The sequence below is a fragment of the Arabidopsis thaliana genome (assembly GCF_000001735.4).
Source record: "Arabidopsis thaliana chromosome 1 sequence".
NCBI classification, from domain to species: Eukaryota; Viridiplantae; Streptophyta; class Magnoliopsida; order Brassicales; family Brassicaceae; genus Arabidopsis; species Arabidopsis thaliana.
This window is the reverse complement of record NC_003070.9, coordinates 15,656,813-15,675,716: the sequence shown is the minus strand read 5'-3', so window position 1 is coordinate 15,675,716 and position 18,904 is coordinate 15,656,813. Positions and strand designations below refer to the sequence as shown.

At 40.5% G+C, this 18,904-nt stretch overlaps 3 pseudogenes across 3 annotated transcripts; 1 reads left to right on the top strand and 2 right to left on the bottom strand.

The window, feature by feature from the left end:
- Positions 1-2,358: 2,358 nt before the first annotated feature.
- On the top strand, positions 2,359-4,779 carry AT1G41900 (annotated as a pseudogene; the record flags this gene model as incomplete). Its single annotated transcript is given in 6 exon segments — positions 2,359-2,950; positions 3,184-3,420; positions 3,528-3,850; positions 3,872-4,035; positions 4,547-4,638; positions 4,652-4,779.
- Positions 4,780-5,778: 999 nt separating this feature from the next.
- On the bottom strand, positions 5,779-10,677 carry AT1G41896 (annotated as a pseudogene; the record flags this gene model as incomplete). Its single annotated transcript has 1 exon — positions 5,779-10,677.
- Positions 10,678-15,455: 4,778 nt separating this feature from the next.
- On the bottom strand, positions 15,456-18,225 carry AT1G41893 (annotated as a pseudogene; the record flags this gene model as incomplete). The annotated part of the gene is made up of 1 exon: positions 15,456-18,225.
- Between the last annotated feature and the right edge of the window lie 679 nt (positions 18,226-18,904).

The window sequence follows — 18,904 nt, the reverse complement described above, 5'->3', positions numbered from 1 at the left end:
TGTGTGATTTTTTGAGTTAAGCATGACTTGTTGAACCCTGTAAAAAAAAAATACACATGCAAACATAAATTAGTTCAATTTTAATAAGAGACTTTGACAAATAGAAAATATGTATGAATGCTAAACGTTATTGCTTAAACTAACATTCATCCCATTATCATAAAAAGTTTCTTATGAGTTGGTGCACTTTTAGTCTTCTGTCGTAAGGTTATTTATAGAGTTCCTTGTTGATGATAGAATTAGGTGTGATATGGAATCGAGTAAAAATCGGTAAGCAAGCAAACATATTTTGGAAAATATGACGATTATAAATAATAATAAAAGATCTAGTATTTAGGTAAGGAATATACCTTTAAATTCTCATTTAAGTGTACTAATTAGTTTCTAAATTTTTTTGAGTCTATGTATAACTGTCATAATAAATCTGGATTTGAATTCGATATAATTATTACATTAGCATAAAATAGTCATGTTGTTATCGTAATCAAGGGAAATCTTACCAAGTTTATACAGCATGGATCATGTATATTCTCGATTTTTTGTATAACAAAATATAGAAAATCCAGATTAATTATAGAATTTTTTATGATATGTTACCGCGTAATGCTTCTTCCCTTATCTACTAAATATAAATATTAATTACCATTATTTGATTACGATATTTTCAGTTAGTAGTTCATATTTAGTAGATATGATCGAGATTATAAATATTAATAGTATTTAATTTTGAAGATTTGATTTCCATATGTTAGGATCTCAAATCTCGTCGTATGGGATTAAATCAGATATGGTTAGTTATTTGGTTGTTCGAATTTTTAGGGAATATTATGTCGTGTAATATTGAATTAGTAGAGATTTAAGGGATTAATGTGTGCAATTTATGAGGGTAGTGCAAAATAATATTTTTGTTTAGGTAAGTAATTAGTGCAAAATGTGAATAGTTGATCAAAAATTTGGTCATTGTCCTAAAGAAGACAATCTTCTCTGATTGATTTTGTAGGGACTAAACATACAATATCGAAATTGAAAAAGGATTTTTCGACACAAATCTTCCCCAAAAAAGTATATGTAGATAAAATGGGAAAATATTTGTTCGAAACTCCAAATCCATCTGAAATAGTTTTGCAAGAAAAAAAAAGAGAGAATATTTATTTTACGTTTGACCATATTTTACGGGGGGAAATATCAAAAAAAATACCAACTTTCAAATTTGGGACGATTTAATCTTGAACTTCACACAATAAAAATAAATCGTAAAGTTTTTGTTGACTTTCTAAATAAATGACAAAGTTTTTGTTGACTTGCTGTGAGTTCTGAAATCCACACTAGAGATTTGATTTTAAGATTATGAGAAAGGACGGCTAGATCTTCACTGAAACCTTGAGAGTTATATTGCTAAGAACGAATGGACTTTTGTATTGATTTTGACAAAGCTTTTACAATGAGAAAAGATATTACAAGTGTAAAAGTGTGTGTGTGTGAATGTAAGCTAGATTCAATGTGTCTTCCTAGTCGTCCTAGCTCCCTTATATAAGTCTACGCACGTGGTAGCTCCGTCCGGGATCTGCGGAGATCCTCCTGGATATTCGGCAGGTCAGTTCCGAGATATCAGGTCCGCTCCGCGAATATCTCCTCGTCAGTTCCTAGGTCATTATTCGCTTATCTCTCTTCATCAGGTGACTGGGCTTATCTGGCCCAAATACCCATTCGCGTATGTGGGCTCGTCAGCTGCGTAGGTCCTCTACTTAGTGGGCTTGGTGGGCTTTTGTGGGCTGGCTTGGTATTTTCGCAGGTGGATTCCTGGAGGGGAATCCAACTCCAACATTTGCCCCCCAGCCCATTGAATGAGTAGGTGAACTCGATGAGCGGACATATAGGTCAGGTAAGATTGCGAAAATATTCTTGACGAGAGGATAAATATGGTTAGATCAGTCGGTTTTGAGGATAAACTCAACAATTTCGTTTTATTTTCAGATTCCTTTAACCAAAAGATTTCAAGGAGATACGCGAGATAAGTCGCTGCTAATGTGGACGGCCGAGATGGAGCGTCAGTTCAGCGCACCGCATCTGACGGTCCAGATCAGGCGCAGAGAAGAGATTTCCGCAATCTCGAAAATCGTGGTGATGATGGCTTTAAATAACTTCCCACCTCTACACTTGACGTCACGTCAACTCACACAACTCTCAAGGTAACTTCTCTCCTCCTTTATTATTTACTGCGCTTTGTTTTGTAGAAGTAGAAAAATCTCGTTTTTATTTTTGCTATCTCCTTCGTTTCTCTGCTATTCCCTCCTTCTCGATCTGCCTTCTTTGCTTTTTACTTTCATCTCTCTCGTCCTTCTCCGTCAAAACCCAAAGATGAGAGACTTCGAAGATTCTAAGAACAAGAGCAACCACAGTTACGGCAATGATTCGAGTTCATCCGAGACAAGGTCGACGGCATCACCGCCGCAAGTACAGAGACGCGCCATAACCCTAGGCGGAATGGGTCCAATTCATCCGCCGTCAACCTGAGCCGACAAACAGAAGAAGAAAAAGGCTGTCAAGCAAGGGGGAGGCACGCCGATGACGAACGACAACCTGGTCGACCTCCGGAGGAGATGCCAGGTTCCGGTGGAGGTACATATGATACTCCCAAGGCCACCGCTGCATCCTGAGAACGTGCCGGTCGGGTGGTGCTGCGCCTATGCCAATTTCTTCGAGAAATGCGGCCTATTTTTCGCAATTCCGGCGTGTATTCTCGAGATGCTCTACTGTCTCGGCCTCGCCTTTCCCCAGATGTGTTCGAACTTCGTCCGCCATGTGCTCGCGTTATTCACCCGGGCTCGGGAAGTAAACAGAGAATTCAGCTGCCATGACCTGCTTCAGCTCTGCCAGGTCAAGACCAATGCTAGGAGTGACCAAGAGACGTACTACATCAGTGCACGTCCCAGATCTCTGGTCCTCGGCGGTTTGAAAGCCTGTCGAGACACCAATTGGCGATCCAAGTATTTCTTTTTCAAAGTAGATCGTCATTCAGTTGGCAATTTTGATCCCGCGAGGATAACAAGGACCTGGTCTACCAACCTGGGTCAGATGGAGACCTGAGCCTCTTGATTTTTCTTTGTTGTTTGTGTTGAGTCCTTGACTGCTTTTGCTAATCGTTAGTACTGAAACTAATTGCTTGTTTTTGATGATTTGTAGCAAGGACCAAGGAAGTTACTCTCTTGGAGACGGAACTTGAGCTGTTAACCCTTCTCCGACGTGGTCAGACTGACTGGTCCACTTTCAGCAGAAATCGCATCGTAGCTGCTCTTGCCGTAGCTCCAGCAGTTCCCGTAGCTCCAGCAGTTCCCGCAATCGTTCCTTCAGCAGCACCGCTAGATCCGATCAAAGAGGTCTCGCGGATTGAACCAGTTCCCCAGGCTGATCTGCCTATAGGTACGAGTTCCGTTATATTTACTTTGGTTTTTAGAAATGTGCGAGTTATCGAGACAGCTGCGCAACTCGAATTGCTAACTAACAAATGTCGTGCTCTATTTGTTCAGTTCATCCTGATTCCAGCTCCACTTCAGAACTCCCGCTCATCAGAAGAATGAGGCGCCCAAGTCTTCGTGTTCAACGAGCCAACGTCGGGGCTCCTGCTCGTGCTGGTGATCTGTCGGTCGCGGTGACCGCGGCTCAAAACACTCTACCTTTTTCTAGCGCATCTGCCTCAGCATCTCATCCCTCGCTTCCTGAGGTCATTGTCGGGACCTTAGCTGCAGCAGGTCAACCGGATAACAATCAGGTCGCTCAGGTCTCTGGGCCATCTGTTGTTCGTTCTGATGGTGCACCGTCCTCTCCAAAGAGGGCTCGGACCCAGCCGGAGGTGAATTTGGCGGCTGAGTAGGTCGTGAGCGACCAGAGGGTCGCCTCTCCTAGAGAGGAGAGGATGGAACCTGCGACTGCTACTCCGGAGGCAGCTGCGTCCGCGATAGGCGATCCTCGAGCAGGTCCCATGGCGGAGGACGACGCTCCAGAGGTGGGGGCCGGTCTTCAAACCGGTCTCAGGAAGTGAGGCAGACGTCCAACTCCAGCGGAGGATCCGCGGGAAGCAGGCCTTTCCACTGGTCTTACACTCACGACCGTTATCACCGAATCGTTGAGGACGAGGCTGGGTTAGCGAACCTGCTTCGCCACGTCAAAGGGAGGAACTGCCAGATTCCTAGGTGAAGAACATGGCCGAGGCGGCGGCCTATGATGACATGATGGCGAAGGAGGGCCAAGTAATTATCGATAACTTTCTCCTTCTAATTTATATCTTTTTGCTTAGTTGTGACTTTCTGTTTTGCTTTTGGTAGGCGATAGCTGCCACAAACAAGCTGGTTGCTCTCTATGAGCAGCGTCTAAGCCAGGTCCCCTAGGCGAATGAGCTTGAAGAAGGAAAGGCCCTCATCCGGGAGCTGACGTCAAGTGTGAAGGCTGGTCAGGATCTCGAAGTCTTGTTCCAGGTACACCTCGGTTTTGACTTGTTTATAAATAGTTCGTCGATGATTTGATGATTCTGACCTGATTGTTATTTCAGGCGGAGATCGAGAGGCGCGGTGCAAGTCGAAGGAGGTATCAGACTTTACTCTAAGCAAGTTGGATCTCCCGCAGGTTTTAGAGATTTCGGTGGTACGTCCAATAGACGTCGACGAGCAAGGAACGCCAATTGGCTTGGATGAGTTCAGGAGCAATAAAGATGCGTTTACGGGAGGTCTCGCGGAGGGTTCTGGTACTGTCTTTGCTACGCCAGCCGAAGAATCGAGGGAGTGATCACTTTCGCTCCTTGTTTGTTTTAGGATTTCGTGTTTTGTTTCAGACTTAATGCCTGTGAAGGCTTTTATCCTTTCGTTTATTGCCTTTTGAACTTGGTGCCTGGAAAGGCTTTTATCCTTTGTTCGTTTAAGTACTCGAATGCTTGGGAAGGCTTTTATCCTTTTTAACAAGTATTTTTTATCTTTCGTTCAAGTGTTGACACTTCGTTGATTTTGGTGCGAGACCACCTCGCTTTGTCCCGGTATTTTCCTCGAAGGTTAATACTTTGAATGAGTTTGAGTTGTTTTGTCTTGGGAACCTGTTGAAGTGAGGTCACACAAGGGACCTGCCAGATTTTGGGAGCTGGGCTTGTGGTATCGCCAGGTCGCGAATGTAACCTTCGTTTCTTCCTTGTTTACTATGTTATGCGTTGATAGCGAAAGAGTTAGATTTGGTTGTAGTAGGTGAGCTCCGATGAAGCCGTAGTGATGTGTTCTTATAAGTTTTAGTTCACTGTCGACTTTTTGGAAGCGAGATCACAAAATGGATCCGCCAACGTTCGGGTGTTGGGCTTTATGTATCATAAGATTACGAATGAGTTTTAAAGCATAGTGTAAATGATTGTTTTTTGCGAAATATGATAATGACTATCAAAATTTCCTTTTATTCTTATCTCGAAATTGTTAAGTACAAAAGGAGGTAAAGCAAGCGACGATCTGGCGTTTGGTCGTCGAGCAGGGACCTGCTCGATACTGAAGGGAGATTGAACTGTCAGGTGAGCAGCTGATCTTCGTTGATGAGAGATGCGATATCCGTTTCCCTTGTTGAAGTTTTGTCTTACAAATAGAAGGGTTGAGATGGTAATTGCGTTGGCGGAGGTGACTGCCTGAATACCTGGTTAGGGGATTAAGCCCTTTTGATTTGATTGAATTGGTGGCTGCGCTCTTGGGAGGAGCTGCCTACGTACCCTGCCAAGGGATCAAGCCTTATCGTAGTTCGATTGTTTTTGAGTACCTATTCGTGGTATTTCTTGAGATGCATGGCATTCCAAGGCCGTAACTCAGGTACTCCGTTGATAACTTTTACGAGCTTATAGACGCCGTCACGTACCACCTTGGTGATTCGATAGGGACCTTCCCAGTTAGTTCCCAGTTTTCCAGCGTTTAGCTCTCTCGTGTTGCTGAACACTTTTCGTAAGACGAGCTCTCCCACTTCGAATCTCCGAATTTTGATATTGGAGTTATAGTAGCGGGCGGCAGCTTGTTGATAGTTTTGAACTCGGATCATTACCTGATCTCTGCGTTCATCGATGAAGTCCATGTTGTCCTGTAACATTTGCATGTTCAGGTCCGGGTTAGCAGGACTGGCGGTCCTTCTCACGCTTGGTACTATGGTTTCGACAGGGATTACTGCTTCTAAACCATAAGCGAGGGAGAACAGTGTTTCTTGCATTGATTTGCGAGGTGTAGTTCGGTAGGCCCAGAGAACTCCGTGGAGCACGTCGGACCACATTGATTTTTTTGAATCAAGTCTTTTCTTGATGTTGCTAAGTATAGCTTTGTTGGCGGCTTCTGCCTGTCTGTTACCTTGTGGGTAACGGGGGGGGGGGGGGGGGGGTGGATGTGGTAAGACGGATCTTTCACTTGTCGCAAAATGCGTTGATTTTTCCCGAGGTGAGGTTAGTCCCATTATCGGTGATGATCTCATAAGGTATGCCGTGTCGGCATACGATGTTTTCCCATAGGAAGTCCTCGACTTGTTTCTCGGTTACCTGTTGGAAGGCTTTAGCCTCAATCCATTTGGTAGAATAGTCGATGAGGACCAGCAGGTTTTTTAGTCTCTTCTTCCCACCGGAGGCTTCCATGGGACCTACGACGTCCATCGACCACTTCATAAATGGGTAAGGGGAAGATATCGAGGACATTTCCTCGGGAGGTTGATGAAGAGTAGGTGCGTGTCGTTGGCATTTATCGCACTTGAGTGAATGAGCTACGCCATCGGCTAGCATTGTTGGCCAGAAGTAACCTTGCTTTTTAATTCTAAGGGCGAGGGTACATCCACTACAGTGGCTACCACATTGCCCCTCGTGCATGCTTTTCATGAGATCTTTCGTTAGTTGCCCATAGGTACACACCATGTAGGGACCTGCGACGCTGCGTTTCATCAGTCTACCTTCCAGGATGCAGTACCTTGCGCTCTGGGCTTTGAGTTTTCTGGTCTCCCACTTGTCGGGAGGTGTGATCCCTCGTTCGATGTAATCGATGATTGGGATTCTCCAGTTATTGTACGGTTCAGGTTCGTACGAGGCAGGTTGTTCGGGGGTTCCGAGCTCCGGCTCTTCCTCCGCTGCATCTGCCTCCGCGGCTGATGCAAGGGCTCTAGCCACGGCGGTGGTGCTTCGGGTTACTCATGTAAAGTTGCAAGTTGCCGAGGTTTCCGTCCCAGCGTGTTTGACCCTTAGGTCGATGCTGAGGTGTTCTATTCCTTCAATTGGGATAATTCTTTTGACGAAAGGATCTGACGTGGAGGCGAGAGCTGCCAAGGTATCTACAGAGGTGTTTTCTCCTCAGGGGATCCTGGTCAGTTCAAACGACTCGAACTGTTGGGTCAAGGTTTTGACTAGTTCGAGGTACGCTTCCATGCGCTCGTCTTTAGCTTCATATTCCCCGTGGAACTGGCTGGTGACGAGTTGGGAGTCGCTATGGGCGTGTATATCGCGGATTCCCATTCCTTGAGCTAGCTTAATGCCAGCAATGAGGGCTTCGTACTCAGACTCGTTATTTGATGCGTTGAATCTGAGTCGGAACGATTGTTCGATGACTTCCCCGATAGGGGAGGTGAGTTGTATTCCTACTCTGGATCCCTGTCGGTTGGAGGAGCCATCAACGTGGAGGAGCCATTTCTTATTGGAGTTGGTTCCATCCAGGTCCGCTAACGGGAGCTCGATTACAAAGTCGGCTAGGACCTGTGCTTTCTGGCTGGTTCTGGTACGATATTCTATATCATACTCACTTAGTTCTATAGCCCATTTTGCAAGTCGACCTGATTGAGTCGGACTGAATGGTTCTGATTGGTTGAGACGTCATCACTACGATGGGATGTGATTGAAAATATGGTCTCAGTTTTCGAGCTGACATGACTACGGCCAGTGCCAGTTTTTCCATTTCTGGATAACGAGTTTCGGTGTCTATCAACGTTTTACTAACATAATAGATCGGTTTTTGTCCTTCGTGGTCTTCTCTCACCAGGACGCCGCTTATCGCGGTTCGGGAGACTGCCGTGTACAGGTACAATGTTCTCCTTCTTCGGGTTTTGCGAGTATGGGTGGTTTGGACAGGTACGCTTTCAATTGTTTGAAGGCTTGCTCGCAGTCCTCGTTCCAATCGAACTTTTTATCCTTTTGGAGGAGCTGATAGAAAGGGACGCATTTATCGGTGGACCTGGATATGAACCTGTTGAGTGCGGCGATACGGCCGCTTAGTTGTTGGACCTCCCGTGCCGTTTTTGGCGATAGCATGTCGATGAAGGTTGCAATCTCCTTAGGATTGGCCTCGATGCCTCTTTCGGTTACTAGGTATCCGAGGAATTCTCCTGAGGGAACTCCGAAATAGCATTTCTCTTAATTGCGGGACATGGTCATTTTCGCGAGCTGACTTGACCAGCATGTCGTCAATATAGACCTCCATCGTTTTACCTAGCTGGTCGGTGAACATTCTGTTCACCAATCTTTGTTAAGTAGCTCCAGCGTTTTCTAAACCAAAGGGCATTACTTTATAACAATAGGTGCCTCGGTCAGTTATAAAAGCTGTTTTTTCTTGGTAATCTGGGAGCATAAGTATTTGGTTGTACCCGGAGAATGCATCCATGAAGGACAATAGTTCGTGTCCCGCAGTGGCCTCAACCAGTCGGTCGATATGTGGGAGTGGGAAACTGTCTTTAGGACATGCCTTATTCATGTCCGTAAAGTCAATGAATACTCTCCACTTCCCGTTTTTCTTTTTAACGACGACCGGGTTGGCGAGCCAGTCAGGGTATTTTACTTCTCTTATCGATCCGATCTTGAGCAACCAATCGACCTCATCGTGCACAGCTTTAGCCCTCTCGGTACCTAGCTTGCGACGTTTCTGCTTTATAGGTCGGTAGGTCGGATCGACGTTGAGTTCGTGTGAGGTTACCTCGAGCCTTATTCCTCGGAGGTTCGCATTTGACCAGGCAAAGCTGTCTTTGTTTTCTTTGAGAAAGGTTATGAGATTCTCTCGTATCGCTGGGTAGAGGTCTTGACCTATCCTAACGCATCGTTTGGGATCTGATTCGTCTATGCAGACCTGTGTTATCAATGACTTTCGAGGTCCGCGTTGAGAAGGATCAGAGGATCTGACTGTTTTCATTTCCGCGAGTTTGTCTTCTATCATTAGTACTACGGGGTCAGCCTTTTTGATAAGGTCGTAGCTGCCCATATAGCATTTTCTGGAGCTGCGTTGGCTGCCGTGCACGACTATTATTCCCTTGTCCGAGGGGAATTTAATGCATTGGTGGTAGGTTGATGGGATGGCTTTCATGGCGTGTAGCCATGGTCTTCCCAGTATTGCGTTGAAAGGAGCTTTCTTGTCGACTACGAGGAAACTCGTGAGTCGCCTCACTCCTCGTGCGACGGTTGGGAGCTGGATGGTTCCTAGAGAAAAGGTCGTATCTCGGCGAACCCGGTAAGTGGCGTTTTCCTGCCCTGCGGCTCGGAATCGAGGTGCCCCATTCTTTTGAAGGCGTCATAAAAGAGTACGTCAACTGAGCTTCCCGTGTCGATCATTATACGGGAGATTTCGTAGTTGCCTACATCGATTCGAATAACGAGAGTGTCATCGTGATGTTTATCGAGGTCGGTGGTTTTGCTTTCCCAGAATGTGATCTGGTGGTCAGGTCCCATCATCGGGCTCTTGCCTTTTGTGTAAGAATTTGCCTTCCTGTGATGAGTTTTGATCGAATTGATTGAGTCGTTGCAGAGCTGAGACCCTCCCATGATGAAATGATGCGTTTAGGGGAGAGGTGCTCGGTTGCGCTTCTGCAGAATTTTGAGAGGCGTAATGGAAACCTCATGTTTTTCTTATACGGGGCGGGGGGAGGTGTGGTGACTGACCTTCCTGTCCCGCCACCTAGATCGAGTTCTGCAAAGACTAGGTCTATGCGTTCTCTCCTAGCAGGTGGGGGAGAGTCACTTCCCTCCGGTGTTCGTTCCCGTTTCTTTTGCTTGGGAGTTTGCTCCTCCTCCTGTTCGTCGGAAGGAGGGGTTTCAACTTTGGGGTTTGAACCTTTTTTAGTCTTTCCCCCAGCTGCGATTAACTTTTTAACGGCGCGACACTCCTCCGTGGAATGTCCTCTTTTCTTGAGGCACTTGCAATATTTTCCGAGGTCAAGTTCTGGACTCTAGTCCTCAGCTGCCTCGTCTATTGCGAATAAGGTATGCTGCCCCTGCGTTTGGTTTTCCTTTTTGAAGGGTTTCTTAATTGCAAGGGGAGCGTTTTGCGTTTTAGATTCTTTGAATCGTAAGGCCAGCACGGCGAGCTCCTCTTCGGCTTTGGCGAAGTGGAGAGCTTTGTGAAGGGCATCGTCTAAAGAGACTGGTTGCCTAACAGTGAGTTCCTCACGGAACCTAGAGGAGAACCAAAGGTCGTTACGAAGGGCTGCTATGGCTACCTCTTCGTTTAGGTTTGCAATTTTCGATTTGATGGCTTTGAATTTTTCGACGTAAGATCGCAGGGATTCGTTCTGAAGTTGAGTGAGACTCTAGAGGTTGGTTTCAGACGTCCTGTGCTCGATAAGTACTGAATACTGTTTTAAGAAAGCGGCGGCGAGCTGGTCGAAGGTATCAATGGAGTTCTCTTCGAGGCTAGCAAACCATTCGAGGGTCTTATAGTTATATTATAGTATTATTCGGCATTTACTATATAGCTAAATATTTATATGAATAAGACTAATGTTATTAAGTTACTATCATAAAGTTCAAAATTAAGTAGTGATTAACGAACCTTTCTCATACTCAATAGCTTGCTACATAAAGCTCTACAAACAACAAAATCACAAAATCAATCCATTAAATTCGTCGCACAAACACTGATAAATATTCTATATAGCAAAACATCTCTAGAGCTATGCATAAGAAATACCTTGGTATATGAAAATTCTGAAGGATCATTTGGACAGAGGCAAATTGTGGTTGTGGTAATTCTTATTTTAATATCTGTCCAGCTTCACCTTCGCCATCCTGTTTCATAGATTGACAATAGTGACATTAGATTCTTATACTAAGAAACAATGCTTAAGAATAAAGATTAAAATGAAAAATATTAGAAATTATTCAAATGAATGTATAAGAAGAGTGATAGACTTACTTGGTTTGTTGAATTGATGGAGAGAAAAAGAGAAACAACTTTCATCAAACTCGATACATATGTGTGATTTTTTGAGTTAAGCATGACTTGTTGAACCCTGTAAAAAAAAATACACATGCAAACATAAATTAGTTCAATTTTAATAAGAGACTTTGACAAATAGAAAATATGTATGAATGCTAAACGTTATTGCTTAAACTAACATTCATCCCATTATCATAAAAAGTTTCTTATGAGTTGGTGCACTTTTAGTCTTCTGTCGTAAGGTTATTTATAGAGTTCCTTGTTGATGATAGAATTAGGTGTGATATGGAATCGAGTAAAAATCGGTAAGCAAGCAAACATATTTTGGAAAATATGACGATTATAATTAAGTGATATGGTAATAATAAAAGATCTAGTATTTAGGTAAGGAATATACCTTTAAATTCTCATTTAAGTGTACTAATTAGTTTCTAAATTTTCTTGAGTCTATGTATAACTGTCATAATAAATCTGGATTTGAATTCGATATAATTATTACGTTAGCATTAAATAGTCATGTTGTTATCGTAATCAAGGGAAATCTTACCAAGTTTGTACAGCATGGATCATGTATATTCTCGATTTTTTGTATAACAAAATATAGAAAATCCAGATTAATTATAGAATTTGTTATGATATGTTACCGCGTAATGCTTCTTCCCTTATCTACTAAATATAAATATTAATTACCATTATTTGATTACGATTATTTTCAGTTAGTAGTTCATATTTAGTAGATATGATCGAGATTATAAATATTAATAGTATTTAATTTTGAATATTTGATTTCCATATGTTAGGATCTCAAATCTCGTCGTATGGGATTAAATCAGATATGGTTAGTTATTTGGTTGTTCGAATTTTTAGGGAATATTATGTCGTGTAATATTGAATTAGTAGAGATTTAAGGGATTAATGTGTGCAATTTATGAGGGTAGTGCAAAATAATATTTTTGTTTAGGTAAGTAATTAGTGCAAAATGTGAATAGTTGATCAAAAATTTGGTCATTGTCCTAAAGAAGACAATTTTGTCTGATTGATTTTGTAGGGACTAAACATACAATATCGAAATTGAAAAAGGATTTTTCGACACAAATCTTCCCCAAAAACGTATATGTAGATAAAATGGGAAAATATTTGTTCGAAACTCCAAATCCATCTGAAATAGTTTTGCAAGAAAAAAAAAGAGAGAATATATATTTTACGTTTGACCATATTTTACGGGGGAAAATATCAAAAAAAATACCAACTTTCAAATTTGGGACGATTTAATCTTGAACTTCACACAATAAAAATAAATCGTAAAGTTTTTGTTGACTTTCTAAATAAATGACAAAGTTTTTGTTGACTTGCTGTGGGTTCTGAAATCCACACTAGAGATTTGTATTTAAGATTATGAGAAAGGAGGGATAGATCTTCACTGAAACCTTGAGAGTTATATTGCTAAGAACGAGTGGACTTTTGTATTGATTTTGACAAAGCTTTTACAATGAGAAAAGAGATTACAAGTGTAAAAGTGTGTGTGTGAATGTAAGCTAGATTCAATGTGTCTTCCAAGTCGTCCTAGCTCCCTTATATAGGTCTACGCACGTGGTAGCTCCGTCCGGGATCTGCGGAGATCCTCCTGGATATTCGGCAGGTCAGTTCCGAGATATGAGGTCCGCTCTGCCAATATCTCGTCGTCAGTTCCTAGGTCATTATTCGCTTATCTCCCTTCATCAGGTGACTGGGCTTATCTGGCCCAAATACCCATTCGCGTATGTGGGCTCGTCAGCTGCGTAGGTCCTCTACTTAGTGGGCTTGGTGGGCTTTTGTGGGCTGGCTTGGTATTTTCGCAGGTGCATTCCTGGAGGGGAATCCAGCTCCAACACTTGCCATTTGAGTCATGTCGTTAAATAGGTTAACAAGATTTTTTACGATGTTAATGTTCTGTTTATCTGCTCTGTTAGAACAAAACGATATCGTTTATTGCAGACACACACGACGTCGTTTGTCTGTTGAAACAAATTTAAACTCTAAATCCCCAAGTTGATTTTATTATCTCAAATCCTTAGAAGCCGAATCGATTCGAATCCCATCAGGCGAGGAGACGAACGATGTTCCTCAGCCCAAATCAAATCGAAAGAAGAGAAAACGAAAGAAAGAAGTTGAAGTAGATGACGTCGTTTTGTTTTAACAGAGCAAATAAACGAGACATTAACGCCGTAAAATATTTTTGTTAACCTATTTAACGACATTACTGAAATGCCAAGTCAACAATAACTTTGTCATTTATTTTGAAACACAACAAAAACTTTATGATTTATTTGTCTTTCATGAAGTTCAAGATTAAATCGTTCCAAATTTGAAAGTTAGTAATTTTTTGACATGTTTTCCATATTTTACGAGTTAATTTTACAAATTTCCATCCATGTAATATAAATCCGTATATTTTGCGATCTTTCCTATTCATATCATGTACGCTGTAGTCTCTCTAGATTGACAATCGTTATAAGAAAAGAAAAAGAAAGATTAATACTCTCGCGTCTCAATCATACACAACCCAAGTAAAAATAACAAAGATACTTAAGAGCATCTTCAACGGATGAAAATGTAAGAGTTTCTTAAAAAACAAAAAGTAATAATATTTTAATGTTATGATTATATTTTAATTTTTTAATACACACAAAATACTAATAACGTTACACGTGTTTTTGTGTTGGTGATAAAGGCTCTTAGATAAGGATTTTTGTTCACTCTCTCTCTCTTTTTTTTTACAGCTTTTGATTATTATATAATATATTTTTTTAGAGTCTCTGTTAATAGACTACCGTTAAGGGTGGTCTAAGTAAATGACATGAAACTTATCTAGATAAATTGATCAAATAGTATCTTAATCTAGTCATTTGTAAAAAGTCAATTACACATGTGAACGCGATGGAGATATCGGTAGGAGCCCAAAAACCGAATTGAGAAACAAGTACAAATTTTATTAAGATAACGATAACAATAATAAAATTACAACAACAATAATTAAGGACAGAAAGTAAATCACGGAGGCAAGATATGATATCTTTTTCCTTAATTCAATTAATCGGCCGTAAGTACTTTTTGGACATGACGATTTATGAATCTCAGGATACAACCGATCACGAACTAATACCCGAGCACACAAGTATTAGACTCAATCGAACTTGATCTACGATATACTCTCGAAATTATTAAACAAAGAACTTACTTTTAAGAGGCAAGAGAGAGGAGAGACTTTAGAATTTAGAGTGTTTTGTGTTTGAGAGCTTGAGAAATAATGAGAGGTTGGGTCTCTTTATATAGTAGAGGGAGATAGGATTTTGTGAAATTCTCAGGATATGCATGATATATTTTGAGACTATCATGAGAATATGAAATATTTTAAAAATATTTCAATAAGATTCAACTCAGCAAGCCCAATAACTCACAAGCATGACGGTCTGCAAGCCCGACAGCCCTTGAGCCAACGACGGCACGACCCGACAACTCGCAGCCCGGCTCAGCCCGGTTCGGTTCGGTTCGGTCCGGAATTTAGCCCAAGTGTCCCAATTTACACCTTTATTTCTCATTCAATACAACTCCATTTTTGACGTATGAGTATACCATTTTGTAGTACTCTTTACCAGCTTTCCAATACACTAATGACCCGACAATTCTGTTCAGCCGTTTGGCCGGAATTCGGCCGGAAAATCACCGGAAACATTTTATGTCAAAAAAGTTCCAACAATCCCCCACATGAATAGAAATAAGTCTAAACATATGACGACTTTACTAATCCTAAGGACTGACCCAACTAGCTAGACTAGACAGACCTTCGAGAGTATAAACGAAAACTAATTGTATATGAGTTGGTGGCATTTTTTAGCTTTGAACCTACTCACTATTAGTACCTGTCAAGTTTACTCGGCCAGATGGTGAACATGATATCTTGAACCATCCGGAGTTTGATGCAAAGTTGGACAGCAGGTATAACACAACTTCATTTTCTTGTAGAACGAGGTTCTCTGTTTGTGTTCATTATGGCCTTCAACATGCCTGGTTAATCATGATTGAAGTTGGAGAGTATAGCCTCACATATTCTCACATTGCTTGTATTCAAAGAAGTATCCTGTAAGTATTTCACATATTTTACAAAGCTAGGTTCAAATCATTAAAAGCAAATGCTTAACCTTTATACATATAGGAAGCACTGTACATCATTTTTGGAACTAGTAAGACACAACAGTCTCTCAGTGCTTATAAGAGATTTAGTTTGATTTAATTGTCCCTTTGAACCTATGTCATGGGATCTCCAATCTTTGTAGGTGGGGTTACCATCAAACTTCCTCTTAGGTGGTCAACTTGATCTCGATTCAAACCTTTTGTAAATGGATCCACTAGGTTGTCAGCTGACTTGATGTAATCGATCGTGATTACTCCAGTTGAGATAAGTTGTCTAATGGTTTTATGTCATCGTCTAATGAGACGAGATTTACCATTATATAGGGTACTTTGTCCATGTCTTTAGCTGAATGGCTATCACGGTGTACACGTATTGCAGGCACAGGTTTCCCCCACATTGGAATGTCTTCCAGGAAATTACGGAGCCATTCGGCTTCCGCTGCAGTTGTATCCAATACTATGAATTCAGATTCCATAGTTGATTTCGCTGCCACGATTTATTTGCTAGATTTCCAGGATACTACTGCACCTCCAAGTGTAAAGATGTATCCACTTGTGGATTTAGAGTTTTTGGAATCTGCGATCCAGTTGGCATCACTGTAACCTTCCAAAACTGCGGGTTCTTTACCATATTGCAAGCCATGATCTTTGGTATAATGTAGGTAGTTCAAAACTCTAGTTATAGCCTTCCAATGCTTATGTCCTGGATTACTTGTGTAGCGACTAAGTACATTTATAGAGTGCATTAAATCCGGTCTTGTACTGTTTAAAGTACATTAAACTGCCAATTACTCTTGCATATTCCACCTGTTGCACATGTTCACCAGAGTTTTTGATCAGGAGTTTTTGCAGTCTCATTAGAGTAATGCTTGAAACGATCAAGTATCTTCTCAGAATAGTGGGTTTGAGACAAGGTAAGACCTTCATTAGTTCTGATGATTTTTATACCCAAAATAACATCTGCTAGACCCATGTCTTTCATTTCAAAAGATCTTTTGAGCATGTTTTTAGTTTGATTTATGATATATGTGTTGTTCCCCAATATGAGCATATCGTCTACATATAAACATAACAAAATGTACCCTGTTGGAGTAATTTTGAAATATATGCATTTGTCACATTCATTAATGGTAAAACCATTAGACATCATAACACTGTCAAACTTCTCATGCCACTACTTAGGAGCCTGTTTGAGTCCGTATAGTGACTTCACAAGTTTATACATTTTGTGTTCTTGTCTTAGGATAACAAACCCTTCATGTTGTTTCATGTAGATTTCCTCTTCCAAACTCCATTTAAGAAAGCTGTTTTTACATCCATTTGATGTATTTCAAGATCTCGTAAGGTTGCAATGCTTATGAGCATCCTGATTAAAGTTAATCTCGTTACTGGAGAATATGTATTCAAAGAAATCTAAACCTTTTTTTTGTCGAAATCCTTGTATCACAAGCCTAGCCTTGTACCTATCAATATCACCATTCGTTTCCTTTTAATAGTAAAAATCCATTTACTCCCCAATGGTTTAGAACCTTGGGGTAGATCTGCTATCTCGTAAGTATGATGTTGCAAGATAGAGTCTATCTCAATATTGACTACTTCCTTCCAATAAGATGCATCAGGGATAGACATGGCTTCTGAATAAGTTCTTGGTATGTTTTCAGCTAAAAACACCATCAAGAAATCATCACCGAAAGATTTCTCTTTGCGAGCTCTTTTGCTCCGCCTAGGTTGTTCTTCAGGTTCCTTTACTGTTTCTTCAACAGTAATAGTACCCAAACTATTTTCCTCAGCCTCCGAGGTTGTTGAATCTCGTTGTTCACGAGTTTGTTTTTTGAGTTCTCCTACAAGGAAAAATATCTTCAAAGAACGATGCATTTCTTGATTCCATAAATGTATTTTCATGGATATCTGGAATATTCGATTTTTTAACAAGAAATCGATAAGCACTGCTGTTGTGCGCATATCCGATGAAGATACAATCTACGGTCTTAGGCCCAATTGTGACCTCTTTGGGAGGTGGTACATCCACTTTTGCTAGACACCCCCACACTTTTAGGTATTTGTACGAGGGTACTGTACCTTTCCAAAGTTCATGTGGTGCCTTTGCAGTCACCTTATGTGGTATCCTGTTGAGGATGTAGTTAGTGGTAAGCAAAACTTCCCCCACATGTTTTGGGCTAACCCAAGTTCATGCAACAGTGCATTCATCATTTCTTTCAGAGTTTGATTCTTTCGTTCCGCAACTCCGTTAGATTCTGGTGAATACGGAGCAGTTGTTTTGTGTATAATGTCTTTTTCTCTACAAAATACATTGAATGGCTCATTATATTCTCCTCCTCTATCACTTCAAACTATTTCAGTAGTTCTCTGAAGTTGGTTTTCTACTTCGAGTGTAAATTCTTTGAATTTTACCAAAGCTTCATCTTTGTTATGCAATAGATATACATAACAATATCTTGTGCAATCATCTAGGAAGGTAACAAAGTATTTCTTACCGCCTCTAGTTTGCACATATTTTAAATCACATAAGTCTGTGTGAATTAAACCTAGAGGTTCAGTTGTTCTTTCAACTCGTGGTGACGGAGTTTTTGTGAGTTTTGCCCGTACGCATACTTCACATTTTTCTTGGTTAGTTTTGAATATCGGAATTAAATTCATGTTTTGCATTTTTCTCATTGTTTTATAATTGACATGTCCTAAACGTTCATGCCAAGTAGTAAACTCAACAAAGTAAGCAATAGGATTTTCATTTATTTCAACAACATAAGCTACAGTTTTAGGAAAGACTGTCATTACAGACATTTTGACCAGTCCACCCTTAACAAAACCCTTTCTCAGATACACCCCATGTTTCTAAAGAACTAGCTTATCAGACTCAAAGTTAACTGCACATTTTTAATCCTCTAAAAATTAATTAAGTAAGAAAAAATTTTAGTACTATTTGTGTCAATCCCCTAGATAAAAATGAGAGCAAACACTAATTTAATATTAAATTGAATCAATTTTTGAAAATATAGTGGAAATATATACCCTAAATTGGAAATAAAGAACTCAAATATAATACTACAAACTAATTTTAAAATAAAAAAATTTCTTTTAAATAGTGAAAATATATACCCTAAATTGGAAATAGAAAACCCAAATATAATACCATAAACTAATATTAAAAAAAATCGAAATTTCTTTTAAATGATTGAAATATATACCCTAAATTGGAAATAGAGAACACAAATTTAATATTTTAAATTTATTTTAAAATTATTTTGGTTGAAAATATTTTATATAAAATTATGATATTATTGAAAAAATAAATTAGTGATAATACTTTTAGGAAAAAAACTTCATAATAAATCAAATAATGCTATTTTTGGAAGTTTATGGAGGGTGTGCTATTATTGTCCATAAAACTTGATTTAGTGCTATTTTTAGGAATTTATATTTTTTGTTTGTTGCTGCTCGTTTTTGGTGAATCTACTTGTCGTTTATTGCATAATCTCGAGCTGTTTCTAGAAGAAAACTCTTCTATTATTGGGGAATTTATGCCCCTTTTCGTCATTAAAGTTTTC